The sequence below is a fragment of the Trachemys scripta genome, chromosome 2 (genome assembly GCF_013100865.1).
Source record: "Trachemys scripta elegans isolate TJP31775 chromosome 2, CAS_Tse_1.0, whole genome shotgun sequence".
In the NCBI taxonomy this organism is placed as follows: domain Eukaryota; kingdom Metazoa; phylum Chordata; order Testudines; family Emydidae; genus Trachemys; species Trachemys scripta.
In genome coordinates, this window is record NC_048299.1 from 245,599,269 (window position 1) to 245,616,701 (window position 17,433).

Consider the following 17,433-nt stretch of genomic DNA (forward strand, 5'->3'; position numbering starts at 1 on the left):
ATCAATACATTAGAAGCAAGAGGAAGACCAAAGACAGGGTAGGACCACTGCTTAGTGAAGAGGGAGAAACAGTAACAGGAAACTTGGAAATGGCAGAGATGCTTAATGACTTCTTTGTTTCGGTCTTCACCGAGAAGTCTGAAGGAATGCCTAACATAGTGAATGCTAATGGGAAGGGGATAGGTTTAGCAGATAAAATAAAAAAAGAACAAGTTAAAAATCACTTAGAAAAGTTAGATGCCTGCAAGTCACCAGGGCCTGATGAAATGCAGCCTAGAATACTCAAGGAGCTAATAGAGGAGGTATCTGAGCCTCTAGCTATTATCTTTGGAAAATCATGGGAGACGGGAGAGATTCCAGAAGACTGGAAAATGGCAAATATAGTGCCCATCTATAAAAAGGGAAATAAAAATAACCCAGGAAACTACAGACCAGTTAGTTTAACTTCTGTGCCAGGGAAGATAATGGAGCAAGTAATTAAGGAAATCATCTGCAAACACTTGGAAGGTGGTAAGGTGATAGGGAACAGCCAGCATAGATTTGTGAAGAACAAATCATGTCAAACCAATCTGATAGCTTTCTTTGATAGGATAACGAGCCTTGTGGATAAGGGTGAAGCTGTGGATGTGGTATACCTAGACTTTAGTAAGGCATTTGATACGGTCTCACATGATATTCTTATCGATAAACTAGGCAAATACAATTTAGATGGGGCTACTATAAGGTGGGTGCATAACTGGCTGGATAACCGTACTAAGAGAGTTGTTATTAATGGTTCCCAATCCTGCTGGAAAGGCATAACGAGCGGGGTACCGCAGGGGTCTGTTTTGGGACCGGCTCTGTTCAATATCTTCATTAATGACTTAGATATTGGCATAGAAAGTAGGCTTATTAAAGTTTGCGGATGATACCAAACTGGGAGGGATTGCAACTGCTTTGGAGGACAGGATCATAATTCAAAATGATCTGGACAAATTGGAAAAATGGTCTGAGTTAAACAGGATGAAGTTTAACAAAGACAAATGCAAAGTGCTCCACTTAGGAAGAAAAAATCAGTTTCACACATACAGAATAGGAAGAGACTGTCTAGGAAGGAGTACGGCAGAAAGGGATCTAAGGGTTATAGTGGAGCACAAGCTAAATATGAGTCAACAGTGTGATGCTGTTGCAAAAAAAGCAAACACGATTCTGGGATGTATTAACAGGTGTGTTGTGAGCAAGACACGAGAAGTCATTCTTCTGCTCTACTCTGCTCTGGTTAGGCCTCAGCTGGAGTATTGTGTCCAGTTCTGGGCACCGCATTTCAAAAAAGATGTGGAGAAATTGGAGAGGGTCCAGAGAAGAGCAACAAGAATGATTAAAGGTCTTGAGAACATGACCTATGAAGGAAGGCTGAAAGAATTGGGTTTGTTTAGTTTGGAAAAGAGAAGACTGAGAGGGGACATGATAGCAGTTTTCAGGTATATAAAAGGTTGTCATAAGGAGGAGGGAGAAAACTTGTTCACCTTAGCCTCTAAGGATAGAGCAAGAAGCAATGGGTTTAAACTGCAGCAAGGGAGGTCTAGGTTGGACATTAGGAAAAAGTTCCTAACTGTCAGGGTGGTTAAACACTGGAATAAATTGCCTAGGGATGTTGTGGAATCTCCATCTCTGGAGATATTTAAGAGTAGGTTAGATAAATGTCTATCAGGGATGGTCTAGTCAGTATTTGGTCCTGCCATGCGGGCAGGGGACTGGACTCGATGACCTCTCGAGGTCCCTTCCAGTCCTAGAATCTATGAATCTATGCTAACAATGTCAACCACCACAGAGCATCTCACGCTTGGCACTGATCCACAGAGGGTCTATCAATATGTGTTTGAGATACATTTCACACACACACACACACACACACACACACACACACACACACACACACAGCCTTATGTTGCAAAATTTCCTATTGAAAACAGGACCCTTTTAGAGCTTTCTTGAAACAGTATTACAAAACAAAGACATGAAACAGTATTACAAAACAATGACGTAACAAATCACCCTATGGAAAGCACTATGCTTCACTAGTGCACCTTGCCAAGCAAGAAAGCTAAAAATTCTGAATCGGTGAAAGCATGTGAGGTCAAGCATCTTTAGACAGCACTAATTTAACAGGCCCTATTACCCTTGTTAGTGGGAGCAAATCTGAAAGAAAAAAAAAAAAGTTACTCCTCTCTTGTAGCTCTTCTCCAAAGTGTGTTGCATATGTCCATTACACTAGGGGAAATGTGCATATCTCAGGCACTGATGCCAGAGAGTTTTTCCTAGCAGTAGCTACAGGGGCCGCCGTGCCTTCACCCTGGTGTCCTTCATACTCCAAGCCCCGAGTATAAAGGGCAGAGCCACACTGCCTCTCTTTTCTTCATACCAGTCTCTTAGATGAAAGACTCCAGTGTGTTGGGAAAGGAGGGTGGATTGTAATGGAAACCTGCAATACATCAGGAAGAACAGTTACAAAAGGTGAGTAACCTATTTTTCTTCAAGCGATTGCATATGTCCATTACCCAAGTGACTCCAAGCAGCTTCCAGAGGAGGTGGGGCTAGAAGTCTTATTAGAAGGAGGAGTGCTTTCCCTACAATCATGTCTTCTCTTGAGGTGACAATAATTGCATATCTTTATGAGCATGTGGCTTTGGAAAGAAGACATGTAAATAATCGATTGGTGTGGTGGATGAAACCAGGAGACCTTCACAGATTCTTCAAGTACCAGTGAGGGCCCAGAGTCCACGGATTACTGACAGTGAAGAATGGATATAAAAGAAAAAAAGAAAAGAGAGTCAAAGAGCCCAAAATGTGTATAACTAACACACACAAAAATTAACCATAATGGCACATTCGCAGAAGGAACGAGCGGAGAGCACACTCCAGCCACGACCGCAAACGGTAAAAAGAAACCGAAGAATGGGTGGGATTGCTCCACCCTTTATACCCTGGCTTGAAGCATGAGGGATGCCAGAGCACAGACATAGTCACTCCTACAGGTACCTCTAAGGAAAACTCTCAGGTTCTGGTACATAGGATGTGCATACACACTTAGTGTAATGGATATACGCAATCACTCAAAGGAGAATTTCTAGAGTTTGTTTAAAAGTTTGCAGTTATAAAAAGTTTTAAAATCCTGAGAGTACATAAGTCATGACTGGAGCTGGTCAGGAATTTTTCTGACAAACCAGTTTTGTTGGAGAAAGTGCAGCTTCATAAAATCCAAAATGTTTCACAGAAGAACTGTTGCCAAACCACAGGTAACCATCAGAAACCTCTCTGGTTGCTGGGCATCACACCTGGTTGGCTTGCTAGATATCCTGAGCTTCCAGGATCTGTGGCTTTGGGACAGTCCTGCCATGCAGACTATCCCAGGGTCAGGGACCCCAGGGCTTCCAGTCTCCTGGCAGTGGAGCTGAAGGCCTGGAAACCCTGGCTTTAAACAGGGCTCTGGCTGCAGGCTCCAGCTTGAACCAGGAGTCTCCAGGCTTCCAAGCTCCCTGCCACAGAGACGAAGCGTGGCAGACCTGACTTTGCAGCAGGCAGTCTGGAAACCATAAGAATCCCAGCTTAAGCCTGGGGAGCCAGCTGGCCTGGGAACCTGGAAACCCTGCTTCCTCAGCCCAAAGCAAGACACACGGTGGGGCTGCCCGGGACTCTGGAAGCCTCTGCTACTGCTGAGTGAAATTGACACAGTTAAATATCCTCACTGTTAAACATATGCCTTATTTACAGTTCAAACTTGTCTAGCTTCAGTTTACAGCCACTGGATCTTATTATACCATTGTCTGCTAGACTGAAGAGGTCATTATCAAAATTTGGTTCCCCGAAAAGGTACTTTTAGACATGTTATCAAGTCACTCCTTAACTTTCTCTTTGTTACAAGAAAGACTGAGCTCCTTGAATCAATTGCTATGAGGCATATTTTCTAACCCTTTAGTCATGCTTATGGCTCTCCTCTGGACCCTCTCCAATTTTTCCAGTATCCTTGAAATGTTGACATCAGAACTGAACATAGTATTCCAGCAGCAGTCACATCGGTGCCCAGTACAGAGGTAAATAACCTCACTACTCCTACTTCTGATTCCCTTGTATATGCATCCAAGGATCATATTGGGCCTTTTGTCTACAGCGTCATACTTGGGAGCTCATATTCAGCTGATTATCCAACCACAGCCTCCCAAATCTTTTTCAGAGACACTGCTTCCCAGAAAACAGTCCCCCAGTAACAGTAAGTTTGAACTACGTTGTTTTGTTGCTAGATGTATACATTTACATTTAGCTGTATACAAACACACATTGTTTGCCTGCAGCCAGTCTACCAACTAATTCGAAGATCATTACGTATCAGTAATCTGCCCTCTTCATTATTTACCACTCCCCAATATTTGTGTTATCTGCAAACTCCAAACTTTATCAGTGATGATTTTGTTTTCTTCCAGGTCATTTAAAAACCAAAAACCCCCAAAACCATAAATAAATAAATAAATAAATAAATAAATAAAAGGAGAGACACATAGCATAAGGCCAAGAATCGATCACTGCAAGACCTCACTAGAAACACACCTGCTCAATGAGACTAAACAGTTAGCTAGTTTTTAATCAATGTAACAAGTACCGTGTTGATTTTGTATCATCGTAGTTTTTAATCAAACTGTTGTGCTATACCAAGTCAAATGCCTTACAGAAATCTAAGTCTAAGATCAACACTATTATTACCTTTACAATCAAACTTGTAATCTAATAAAAAAAATAGCTAGTTTGACAGGATCTGGTTTCCATACATCCATATCGACACTGATTATGTTATCTTCATTTCATTCTTTATTAATCAAGTCCCAGATCAGCTGCTCCACTGTCCTGCCGGTGGATTGATGTCAGAATTACTCAGATCATCCATTTATCCTTTTTAAATATTGGTACAACATTATCTTTCTTCCAGTTTTCTGCAACTTTCCCAGTGCTCCCTGATTTACTGGGGGGAGGGGAGGAATCAATATTATTGGTCCAGTGAGCTCCTTATCCAGCTCTTTTAAAACTCTTGGATGCAAGTTACCTGGACCTGCTGATTTAAAAATGTCTAACATCAGTTGCTGCTGTTTAACATTCTCATGCGTTTCTAATGGAATGGAAAGAGTGTTATCATTATCATCATCTGACTACCTCTACTGGCTTTCTCCCAGATTAATGAGAAAAATGGTACGATATGTGGAAAATATATGGAAAGAAAGCAAAATGGGTATATTCTTCTACTGGAAGAACATCTTGAAGATTATCTAAAAAAAGATTTACTTGCCAAGACTAGAGCTTAGTCCTCAGGTTTCTACTGTAACATTTGGGAGATTGTTTACAATTAAATAAATGCATAAGAAGCATTCCTCATGCTCCTCATAAGTGGTGATGTTTAGTTTTTTCCTCAGGGAAACAAACTATAGAGCCAAAACAATTTTGGTTAAATATGATTAAATCTATTTAAACCTAGGCAAAGATTGAATATAATTCTTACTTTTCCTTTTTTTTTTTTTTAAAAAGGACACCATATTGTTTTAATTTAACTGTTTTCTTTCTTTGTAACAGTCTCTTCAAAGCCATTTACATGCTTTTCTACCCTACTCACTTTTGACCCTTTCCACTTGACATCATTTCCAGTCTTTTGAATAGAACAGAAATTAATATTTGTTTTGTTTAGACAGACTTCAACTTACATAGCAGTATGTCATGCTGAAAAGAGTGTGCATGCACCAGTACCAATGGTATCAGCAGTACTCTGGGACAAGTATGTACTTTCACTGCTGACGCTGCAACAGTGACAGTAAAGACAATACCTGTCTACTAAACACACATTTGTGATTAAGGTAGTTTTTGGTCTCTATTCAAATCAATTTTTTAGATAAGATCTAGAATTAGGTGCAACTCATTATCAGGATGTATTTTCCATTTAATGTTCCTAAGGTTAATGCAAATGTGATAAAAATAATTATTTGACTCCCCTAGCTTGAATTTGAAAATAGAGAATTTATACAGCAATGTTGGATTTTATTGAGACTATTATAACTAAAATTTATTAAGATTCTTTAGCAGGAAAATAGACTTGAAATTAAACACAAAAACATTTATTAATTATAGAAAAGAGATTGAAAAAGGCTTTTTTAAAATGTAACCAGTCAATTCACCCTGCAAATACAGGGATTTTGCATGTAATTAGGAGCTCTGCCTACTCTTGATTTAAGATGTCTCACGTGTTGCAGTCCCACGTTTAAAACAGGATCTCGCTGTTGCACAAATTTGTATCTGATATTCACCCTAAATTTTCCTTTTTTTTAGTTTCACAGTATTTCTCTTAGTAATCTAAAAAATCTATGGATAAACCCTAACCGACCACTATCATAAGCAGGATGTGAAATTCTTACTGTAGTATTTGGTACCATTCTAATCTCTGCATAAGAAGGACAATATTGTTTTAGTTTAATTTTTGTCTAAATTTATAAAAGTCTCTTGGTTATTTACACACACAGGCACCAAAACTTTTACAAAGAGGAGTATAGAGTTAAGCTCTTATTTGTATTTAGGCTCCTAAATAAATGACCCAATTTTCAGAAGTGGCTCCTGTTAAAGGGACTACGTATAACATGTTTGGATACCATCAAGGAATTTAAGGTTTATTTTGACATTGACAATCTCCATTTCTCCCCTGAATCCTCCCATCATCTCAGTTACTATCCTTACTGTGTAGGAGGACTGGAAAAGCCTTGTAGAATCTGCCAGCTTAAAAGATTAAAAAAAAAAAAACCCCACCCAAAACCAAAAACTGAAATCTTCTGTATGGAAATAAGAATAATATAATTAAGACTGACCACTTTTAATAAGTTCATACACACTAAGCCTATTTTTTTTAAACTACTAACTTATTTAAAGTTTGAAGAAAGTAATTTTCTTAGCCTTGTACACATACCTATATATAATAGTTAAGCACCTAACTCCCACTAACTTAATCCCACCTATCATCATCTAGGAGCCACGAAGAGGATTTATTGTTATGCAAAGGGTTCCATTTACTTAAACAAAATCCTCTAATATTTGCGGCTATCTTAAAGCTTTTTAAATAAATAGTGACCTGCTAAAATTAAACAATAAATATTAACCAAAACACAAAAGCAAACAAAAACATACATCACAAATCAACAGAAACATAAGACATTATAACGCTGTAATACTCTCTTGACCTGTCCATCTACATTTATCACTCATCAGCTATGTTATTCTGAATTTAAATTACAAGTTCTTTGGAGTAGGACCTATGTTTTATATTGGCCTGCAAAGAACCTCTTAACATACAAACGTTATGTTTTCTAACCAACTTTATTCCTTGCTCAGCTCTCTATTTTCTGTACTATGCCAAGAAAATGTGTTTAGATTTAGCCTGACTGCTGTTGGATGTGAAGATTTAGCTGGGGATAATTGCTGATGGGCACTTTACAAATAAAGAACTTATTCTGACATCACATACGGGCAGACTAGAAGTTGGGAAAGTGGCCAGTGAGGGTAAAGGCAGTTGCAATTTTCCTTCTCTTGACCCACATATACAGGCCATATCCAAATCCTACCACTGTTTCTTCCATAACGTTTACAAGATTCAGCCTTAGGAATGGACAGAAAAGGGTGCAACTCTTTTTCAGGCCCTCATCTCCTGTTTATTTACTGTCATCTCCTCCTCTATGAGCTTCCCAACTCCCACATTGCCCACTCCCGTCCACACAAAATGTGCTGCCAAGATCACCTTTCCAGCCTGTTGATAACCATACCATACCCTGCACTGCTCCTTTTCCTAAGGCACCAAATTCAAGCTTCTTGCCCTTGTCTTCAAGTTTTCTACATAAATGTTCCCTCCATACATAGCCATCCTTATCACTTTGTATCACCTCCTGTCCTCCCGTCACCTTAATTGGCCCATTCTTCAAGTTCTCTCACAGCCCTCTCTCCAACTTCTTCTATCCTGCCCCCTATTTGCAGAATGCTTGCACACAGATGATCTGTGAAGGGATTATGCGCTCTACTTTCAAATCCCCCATGAAGACCCACTTATGACATGACGACTTTACCTAGATTTTTTTGTTTTGTTTTTAGTGATAGACCCAGACCAGTGGGGTACAGGAGTCTAGTAAAGGGCAAATATACTGGTCACTGGATGAGTAGTTTTCTGTTCCCTGAGTGACCAGAGCAGGGGCTGTACTAGAGTAATCAGGAACCTACTAGAACCAGTTAAGTCAGGCAGGCTAATTAGAACACCTGGAGCCAATTAAGAAGAAGCTACTAGAATCAATTAAGGCAGGCTAATCAGGGCACCTGGGTTTTAAAAGGAGCTCACTTCAGTTTGTGGTGCGTGTGAGAGGAGCTGGGAGCAAGAGGCGCAAGGAGCTGAGAGGGTGTGCTGCTGGAGGACTGAGGAGCACAAGCGTTATCAGACACCAGGAGGAAGTTCCTGTGGTGAGAATAAGGAAGGTGTTTGGAGGAGGCCATGGGGAAGTAGCCCAGGGAGTTGTAGCGGTCATGCAGCTATTACAGGAGGCACTATAGACAGCTGCAGTCCACAGGGCCCTGGGCTGGAACCCAGAGTAGAGGGCGGGCCCAGGTTCCCCCCAAACCTCCCAATTGACCTGGACTGTGGGTTCTTTCAGAGGGGAAGGTCTCTGGGCTGTTCCCCAACCCACATGGTGAATCTCTGAGGCAAGAAAATCTGCCAATAAGCGCAGGACCCACCAAGATAGAGGAGGAACTTTGTCACAGTAATTACAGATAGGCTAGAGACTTGCAGATTTACACATTTTACCAAAAAAGGCATACTGTATTCACTTCCTCTGTTAGTCTGCCTTTCTGTTGGATTCAACCAGTAAGGGCTTCAGGTCAGAGATTATATATTCTCTGGCCACAAACGTCAGATGCACCAAACTCACCTTCAATGCAGCTGAGGGAGGCAAAGGTTAGCTACATTATGCCTCTCGCAGGGTGACTGGTGCAATAAACTAATAAGGATCACACCACCAAATGGGAACTGGCAGAGGGAACTGCACATGAGCTCTTACCCCTTCCACTTCCTCCATCCAGCTTCAACTCATTCCTTGTGCCAGAGGAGCTGCCAGAAAGCAAGGATCCCCCCCGTTGAAGGAATCCATCAGTCCCACTGAATAAAGTGATCTTAGCAAGATCAGTGGTCCAGATCCCTGTTTAGAAAGAGCATGTAGCCTGTCTTGAGCACTACTGTAAACAGATAAACACTGTCACATAGCAAAGTCAAAAAGGGATCAGCCAGGTATCATTTAGTATAGGCACATGTAAACCCAAACAACCGAAAATGTACAGATCTGTGCAGTACTGCACAGCTCCAAATTAAGCTCTTATGCACAATTTGAATTTTTCCTCCATTAAACTCCAAAACATCACGAGCATAGATTACATAAACATATTATATTTGATCCTTCTGTGACTATGGACAAGTGTTCTCACCTCTGGATTCTGTGGAGGTATACTACACCTCTATCCCGATATAACGTGACCCGATATAACACAAATTCAGATATAACGCAGTAAAGCAGTGCTCGGGGGGAGCACTCCAGCGGATCAAAGCAAGTTCAATATAACGCGGTTTCACCTATAACGCGGTAAGATTTTTTGGCTCCCGAGGACAGCGTTATATCGGGGTAGAGGTGTACTTACAGAGTGTCCTAACTCGTTTAAATTAGTTGGCTGTCTGGAAAATGCTACCAACCTAAGGGGTTAAGAGTGATAAAAGAGAACCATCCCATGAAACTGCACGACTAGAATACAAATCCAACTGTAGCAATACTTTCATTAAAATGAAACACAAACTGATCTTCCTCCTTAGTTGAAAAGGAAGCCAGCTTGCATCAAAGAATCTCTTTCTTGTTTGACCTGCTTGTAGGCCAAGATAGAACGCCAAAGCAGGATTTACAGCAAAGTCAGCATTTAAAACCCTAATTAACTCTAAGTGCAGACCATGTGGAAGATGGTGCTAAGGAATTCAAATATAACCTGTCTTTTCTGAGAAGATTCTTAGGGCATTAGGAAATCCTGAATGTAAGGAATTAGAGTTACCTATAAAAAGGACCGAAAGTTTAACTACTTCATTAATCCAGTCTTGACAAAGGCCCAAATAAGCAGAACAAAATGATAGATCTGGCAGAGGTTTTCAGTCAGTATGAAGCTTATTTTTCATTTTAATTAAATTAAAGCTGACACTCCATTCTTTTTGCTTTTTAAACTGCTTTCGAGTTTGCCTGTGAACTTTGTTCATCTGCATTTTATTCTTAATAGTAAAAAAAATACCATGAAGTACTATATTTATACACAGGTTGACTGCAATTTAGCAAATAAATCAGAATTTAGTCCCCCACAACTTCATTCACCTAATAAGTGGGGGGAAAAAACATCTCTATCACATTTAGAATGTCCCTAGAAATAGAAATGCTTCACCATAGAAATATCAGAACTTTTCTTAACATCTTGAACTGAAATAAATGGAACTTCTGGCATTACAAAACTATAAGTAGTAAATTCCTTCCTGACTTCACATCTGTAGTAATGTCTGACCAAAGAGAGACAATCAGTTACTGAATTCTCTAGTATTTTACAACAAAGATTAGCATTTGTCATGCCTAGGCACCATATTACAGCTGAAGCATCCTACAGTGCCAGGGCCTCAGAATTATGTGATGTCCCCCAACCCTCCCTCTTTACAGCCAATACAATATCCTCATATTTTATTATAGTAATCTTATTATACACTGTTTCTTATGTTCAATGTGTATAGATTTTGTACTGAAATAACACCCCCCCCCCCCGAAGTTGGTGGGAAGATAAAGGTACTGGTCGTTAGTTAGAGGATAGCTAAGGCTTTCTGGCACACATGCAAAAAAATAAAGTCCTGATCTGCAGCAACCAGTAGATAGTTGAGGCTTCTGGTACCAGACAGGGGACGCAACTCCTTTCCCATCCACTTTAGAATAAGGGAAGAAGAGACTTTAAGAGGAGTGGAGGGTGCCACGCTGTCTGGAGTGGCTTACTACCAGGAGTGCCTACCTCAGGCCAGACTGTCAAAAACGGAGCGGACACACCAAACTGGTGGTAAGTTCTATAATTAGATTTCACCAACCCAGTAACAAATGCAAACTCCTGAATCACTAACAGTCTTACCGTGGAGTCACAGAAAGCCCCCCTAGGCTCTCCATAGTGATAAATAGTCACTTACATACACACACAAATAAATTCAGGTTGCTTCCAGTCCCAAGAGATCAGTCACTTATCTAGGATACCAATTGATCTGGGGTCTCACACCAAAGACAACGCCTATGGCCAATTCTGTAAAACTAACTAAAGGTTCATTAACTAGGAAAAAGAAATAGGTTGGTTACAGGTTAAAACAAGCAATCATATAACACAAGTGAGTTGCAATCTAAATGCTAAGAGTGTGAGCTGTAGCGATTTGTCAATTAAAAAAGTATTTCAAGGCAACCCCAAGGATAATCCTGAGGGATCTTCTCCCTTCAGTTTGAACTCTTACAGGGCAAAGAGATGAAGAAATTTTCTGTGTCCCCATATTTATACCTTCTTCTCCTAAAAACAAATCTGACAGCAACCGTTCATCTTTTGATCCTCAGGAGTCGCATGGAGCATACGCAGTCTCTCAAAGGTTATGAAATATTCAGCAATGTCACCAGATTCGCTATATGGTGGGCACAACTGCTCCCACTTGTGGGTTTCACCTGGTTGGGGGTTCTGTCTCCTCCACTCCATTACAGCCAGTTAATTTTTCTCCTCTTTTTCCTTCTCCTCAAAGACTAGCCTCTGGCTCTCCGTGGCCTTCTTGTGGTCTGCTTTTTGTCTGGCTGCTTGTGCCTCCATTTCTTTGTCAGATTCCAGCTTTCTCCATTCTCCATCCCCAGCCTCTAGCTGTCTCAGTTCCATGGCTCTTTCATGAGTTAACTTCTCCCTGGCTGCTTCTGCTTCAATTCCCATCTGTATCAATTCCATCTGTCCCTTATGCATCCTCTCATTTTCTTCTACTTGCAACTTGTGGAGATCTAACTTTTTGGTAGCTTCACTTTCACTCATTTTCCTACTTTTCTGTCCCTTCTTCTCTTGCCCGAAATAAGCAAACAGAAAACAACAAACCAGTAACCACTTTGTCTGTTCTTTAGTCACCACACTTAAAACTCACTTAAAATCGACACTAGCATTTCAGGGCAATAAGCTGTGCACACTACCCTGCTCGACTACGCCACTGCGACAGGTTGGAGGAAACATGGACCAATTGCTGAGGAGTACAAAAATAATGCACAAGCATGTAGGGACAAAATCAGAAAGGTAAAAGGTATAAAATGAATTACACCTAGTGAGGAACATAAAAGGCAATAAAAAATGATTCTTTATATACATTAGGAGCAAGAGAAAGACAAAAAGAAAGAGTAGGCCCTCCTCTACTTATCAGAGAAGGAGAGCTAACACCACATGACATTAAAAAGGCTCAGGTGTTCAGTGCCTCTTTTGCTTCGGTCTTCACTAAAAAGGTTAATGGATACTCAACACAATAATATTAACAACAAGGGGGAAGGAATATGCGCCAAAACAGGGAGATAACAGTTGAAAGAATATTTAGGTAAGTTAGACATGTTCAAGTCAGTAGGGCCTGATATTCATCCTAGGGTACTTAAGGAACTAGCTGAAGCACTCATCTTTGAGAGCTCCTGGAAAACAGGTGAGGTCTCAGAGGGCTGTAGAAGGGTAAGCATAGTACCTATCTTTGTTCCCATTTAAAGAGGAAACAGGGAATTATAGACCAGTTATCCTAAATGCATAAAGGGACATATAAATGCTTAGCATATCTGGCACATAAATACCTTGCAATGTTGGCTACAAAAGGGCCATGCAAACGCCTGTTCTCACTTTCAAGTAGGATTGTAAATAAGAAGAGGGCAGCATTATCTCCCATAAATTGAACAACTTGTTTATCTTAGCGACTGGCTGAACAAGAAGTAGGACTGAGTGGACTTGTAGGCTCTACAGTTTTACATAACTGCACTCAAAAACAAAACAATGTAACAACAACAAATCTACATTTGTAAGTTGCACTTTCATGATAAAAAGATTTCACTACAGTACTTGTATGAGGTGAATTGAAAAATACTATTTCCTTTATCATTTTCAGTGCAAATATTTGTAATATAAAATAATATAAAGTGAACACTGTACACTTTGCATTCTGTGTTGTAACTGAAATCAATATCTGAAAATGTAGAAAAACATCCAGAATATTTAATAAATTTCAATTAGTATTTTATTGTTTAACAGTGCAATTAAAACTGCAATTATTTTTTTTGAGTTAATCACGTGAGTTAACTGTGATTAATTGACAGCCCTACAAACCAATCTAATTTTCTTTTCTCACAGAGTTACTGGCTTAGTGGATCAGGAGAAGCAATAGCTGTGAAGTACCTTGATTACAGAAAGGCTTTTGACACAGTCCCACATAACATTCTCATAAGTAAACAAGGGAAACGTGGTGATGAAATTACTATAAGGTAGGTGCACAACTGCTTGAAAGACCATACTCAAAGAGTTATCAATGGTTTGCTTCAAATTGGAGGGCTAATCTACTGGGGGCCCCATAGATACTTCCAATATTTTCATTAATGACTTGGATAATAGAGTGAAGAGTATATTTGTAAAATCTGCAGATGACACCAAGTTAGGAGGCAAGCACTTTGGAGGTCAGAATTAGAATTCAAAACGTTGGCAAATTAGAGAATTGGTCTGAAATGAACAAGATGAAATTCAAGTGCAAAGTACTTCACTCAAAGGAAAAAAAATACACAACTACAGAATGGGAAATAACTGGCTAGGTAGTAGTACTGCTGGAAAGGATCTGGGGGTTACAGTGGATCACAAATTTAATACAAGTAAATGATGTGACGCAGTTGCAAAAAAGCTAATATTATGGGGTGTTTTAATTGTAGTGTCCTATGTAAGACATGGGAGGTAATTGTCCCACTCTGCTCGGCACTGGAGAGGCCTCAACTAGTGTACTATATCCAATTCTGGGCTCCACGCTTTAGGAAAGATGGGACATATTGGGAGAAAGTCCAGAGGCGAGCAACAAAAAAAGATAAAAGGTTTAGAAAACCTGACTTATGAGGAAAAGTTAAAACAACTGGCATGTTTAACCTTGAAAAAAAGAAGACGACTGAGAGAAGACCTGCTAACAGTCTTCAAATACATTAAGAACTGCTATAAAAAGGACAGTGATCAGTTGTTCTTCACGTCCACTGAAGGGAAGAGTTAAGAGTAACAAGAAGGGTTTCTTCAGGTATGTTAGCAACAAGAAGAAAGTCAAGGGAAGTGTGGGCCCCTTACTGAATGAGGGAGGCAACCTAGTGACCGAGGATGTGGAAAAAGCTAATGTACTCAATGCTTTTTTTGCCTCTGTCTTCACGAACAAGGTCAGGTCCCAGACTGCTGCACTGGGCAGCACAGTATGGGGAGGAGGTGACCAGCCCTCTGTGGAGAAAGAAGTGGTTCGGGACTATTTAGAAAAACTGGACGTGCACAAGTCCATGGGGCCGGATGCGCTGCATCCGAGGGTGCTAAAGGAGTTGGCGGATGTGATTGCAGAGCCATTAGCCATTATTTTTGAAAACTCATGGCGATCGGGGGAGGTCCCAGATGACTGGAAAAAGGCTAATGTAGTGCCCATCTTTAAAAAAAGGGAAGGAGGAGGATCGGGGAAACTACAGGCCAGTCATCCTCACCTCAGTCCCTGGAAAAATCATAGAGCAGGTCCTCAAGGAATCAATTATGAAACACTTAGAGGAGAGGAAAGTGATCAGGAACAGTCAGCATGGATTCACCAAGGGGAAGTCGTGCCTGACTAACCTAATTGCCTTCTATGATGAGATAACTGGCTCTGTGGATGAGGGGAAAGCAGTGGATGTGTTATTCCTTGACTTTAGCAAAGCTTTTGATACGGTCTCCCACAGTATTCTTGCCGCCAAGTTAAAGAAGTATGGGCTGGATGAATGGACTGTAAGGTGGATAGAAAGCTGGCTAGATCATCGGGCTCAACGGGTAGCGATCAATGGCTCCATGTCTAGTTGGCAGCCGGTTTCAAGCGGGTCCAAGGGTCAGTCCTGGGGCCGGTTTTGTTTATCTTTATTAATGATCTGGAGGATGGTGTGGACTGCACTCTCAGCAAGTTTGCAGATGACACTAAACTAGGAGGCGTGGTAGATACACTAGAGGGTAGGGATTGGATACAGAGGGACCTAGACAAATTAGAGGATTGGGCCAAAAAAAACCTGATGAGGTTCAACAAGGACAAGTGCAGAGTCCTGCACTTAGGACGGAAGAATCCCATGCACTGCTACAGACTAGGGACCAAATGGCTAGGTAGCAGTTCTGCAGAAAAGGACCTAGGGGTCACAGTGGACGAGAAGCTGGATATGAGTCAACAGTGTGCTCTTGTTGCCAAAGTGCCAGCCATATGCAGATGAGACACCGCTCTATTTAACCTTTACCACATCCCACTAACACCAAGCTGGCCCATTGCTTGGACATGTTCATCTTATGAATAAAGAACAGGCTTTGATACTCAATACAAGCATCAGAGAGGTGATACTGGTGAGCAGAGCAACTCTTCAAAGCCATGGTGCAGTCTTCTTTGGTTGATGGTACACATCCACAATGAGTCAAATCTGTCTTTAGGTTAGGTGTGCTCCTTGCTGACACTAAACTCTGACACAAAGTCAAGTAATCTTTCTACTGGACTAGGAGACTATCCCATCCTGCATGCATCTGATGAAGTGGGTACTCACCCACAAAAGCTTATGCTCCAATAGGTCTGTTAGTCTATAAGGTGCCACAGGGGACACTATCGCTTTTTACAGATCCAGACTAACATGGCTACCCCTCTGATACTTATCCCATTCTGGTAGGTGATGATCTGCCCTTTGTTTTTTTTTTTTTTTAATATATACACATATATATATATATATACACACACACACACACACACACACACACACACACACACACACACACACCCCTACCTTTGTCACATCCCAGCTGGACTATAGCAATGCAATATAGTTGGGCACAAAGCATCAGCCCTTAGGTAATTCCACCTAATTCAGAATGCAGCAGCATATCTCCTCAGCAACGTGGGCTATTGAAAGTACATCAAAATTATTCTCTGCTCTCTATCCCTGGCTTCCCAAAGAACAGGGAGTCAAGTTCAAGGTCCCAGTCCCTATCTTCCAGGCTCTCGATGGCCTGGTCCAAGGATATCTAAAAGATTTTCTAAAGCTGTAAGAGAGAGACTGTGGTCAACAACTCTGTTCTTCAGGCACTACAGAACTTTCTACCACAAAGCTAATGATAATCTGCACAGGAGACAGATCTCTCAGTGGCTGATCCCAGACTGCAGAAGAAACATCCACAGGAACCAAGAACTATGCCAAACCTCACATTCTGCTCCTAAATTCAAGACATACACCTCTACCCCGATATAACGCGACCCGATATAACATGAATTCGGATATAACGCAGTAAAGCAGTGCTCCGGGGGGCGGGGCTGCGCACTCCGGCAGATCAAAGCAAGTTCAATATAACGCGGTTTCACCTATAATGCGGTAAGATTTTTTGGCTCCCGAGGACAGCGCTATATCGAGGTAGAGGTGTACTTATTTAACCTTGTCTTCCCCAATATAAACACATAGCAGTATGTGCCTATTTAAGTTTTGGTAATTTAAAAAATAAACTAGACTGTATACAATTTCCCTGCTGAGGAGGGGATGAAAGAAAAAATGAACCACATGTGACAGATGTTAGTCACGTTGCTTAATACACTACTAGAAGACACTCAAATATTACAGTGATTAGGGTTATACAAGAACCTACATGCAATAGAATAGAATTATACCAGGCCTATAACTCCAACGTTTAGCAGAAAATTTCCTTTTGCCAAATTCAGTGGTCCACCTTATTACAGAGGGAAAACATGGTGAACACAATAATTACATTAATTTTATTAATTTCAGTTATTTTCAAATTAACCAATATTTCATGTGAAATTAAGCGTGTAAGATAATGACATGGAAAAGTTACAGAATTTAAAAAATAAAAGATGCTAAAAATTGTCAATTGTAATGTGGCTTTCCTGTTGAAATTCTAAGTTTTTAGAATTTGACAATGATCTGCAAAATTCAAGTTTGTTCTTATTAAAACAGTATACTTTGCGTAATGGTCAACTGGAGATTTTATTTAGCTTTAAGGGTCTTAATTTACAAAAGTTCTGAAATTATTCACTCTGCTCTATAAAACCTGTGAATGTGGAAAAACTGTCATATCATT

The 17,433-nt window shown here is 40.5% G+C and overlaps 1 protein-coding gene across 2 annotated transcripts in view; it reads right to left on the minus strand.

The window, feature by feature from the left end:
• Positions 1 to 17,433, minus strand: part of RNF19A (ring finger protein 19A, RBR E3 ubiquitin protein ligase) — a 98,360-nt gene that overhangs the window by 41,143 nt on the left and 39,784 nt on the right. Inside the window, exon 1 of one of the 2 annotated variants that reach the window (XM_034763381.1) lies at positions 9,096 to 9,114. The exons of the other annotated variant lie outside the window; for it this stretch is intronic. The gene's annotated coding sequence lies outside the window, so the exon portion shown is untranslated. Of the gene's footprint in view, positions 1 to 9,095; positions 9,115 to 17,433 lie in introns of those variants that run through there. 2 annotated transcript variants of the gene reach the window in all.